At 42.9% G+C, this 799-nt stretch overlaps 1 non-coding gene across 1 annotated transcript; it reads right to left on the bottom strand.

The window, feature by feature from the left end:
• Positions 1-410: 410 nt before the first annotated feature.
• On the bottom strand, positions 411-484 carry TRNAN-GUU (transfer RNA asparagine (anticodon GUU)). The gene has a single exon. It is a non-coding gene; the product is annotated as a tRNA-Asn (tRNA).
• Positions 485-799: the final 315 nt, after the last annotated feature.

The following is a 799-nucleotide window of genomic DNA, read 5'->3' as shown; positions in this document are numbered from 1 at the left end:
AAATGATACACAAAAGTAAACTAAAGCCTTGTCAGCTATGTCTGGGAAAGGTGGCAATCCTAGCAAACAGCCCCCACCCCGCCCCCGAACCCACCCATCTGTTCATCCAATTAGTGGGCTGCTCACATTATGCAGCTAAATATAACCAGCCATGCAATTTAGAAAATCATAATCACAACTATGTATTCCTTCTTTGCCACGGGCCCTGCTTTTATTTCATAAAATATAATCTTGCTTTCCCCAACCCTAATTAATTCCTCTGCTTCTAGCGTAATAAAATACTAATGTGTAGCCATTTTGTGGCATTCAGAGTAAGTTTCTAAGCCTTTACATTTTCAAACCCCTTATTTTATATAAACGAATAATATGTTCAACACTTGGGTAGTTTAAGCGAAAACAAAACAAACGCCCGTCCCTGGGTGGGCTCGAACCACCAACCTTTCGGTTAACAGCCGAACGCGCTAACCGATTGCGCCACAGAGACTGACACGCTTTTCCTGATACATGGACAGGAATGCAGTCATGCACATCGTCACCACACTTCATATTTTAAATATGGAAAGTTTGCACGCGTTATAGCTGACTTCCCAAATCAAAAAGCGAATCCCCAGTTCCACTGTGAAAGATATTGCAGTTATCAGGCTTGTAAAAACGTAGCAGGATCACACCAATACAAATCGTGCTCATGGACCGTTTGGGTTCCTTAATGCTGTTGGGAGGTAGGGGTGACAAGGGTCAGAGGAGAGGAATGAACGGACGAGTACGTAGTGTGTACAGTTTCAGTTAAACAAATGTGGAG

The sequence above is a fragment of the Pleurodeles waltl genome, chromosome 8 (genome assembly GCF_031143425.1).
Source record: "Pleurodeles waltl isolate 20211129_DDA chromosome 8, aPleWal1.hap1.20221129, whole genome shotgun sequence".
In the NCBI taxonomy this organism is placed as follows: Eukaryota; Metazoa; Chordata; class Amphibia; order Caudata; family Salamandridae; genus Pleurodeles; species Pleurodeles waltl.
Note: the sequence above shows the minus strand (reverse complement) of the source record. Positions and strands in the feature narration are given on the sequence as shown.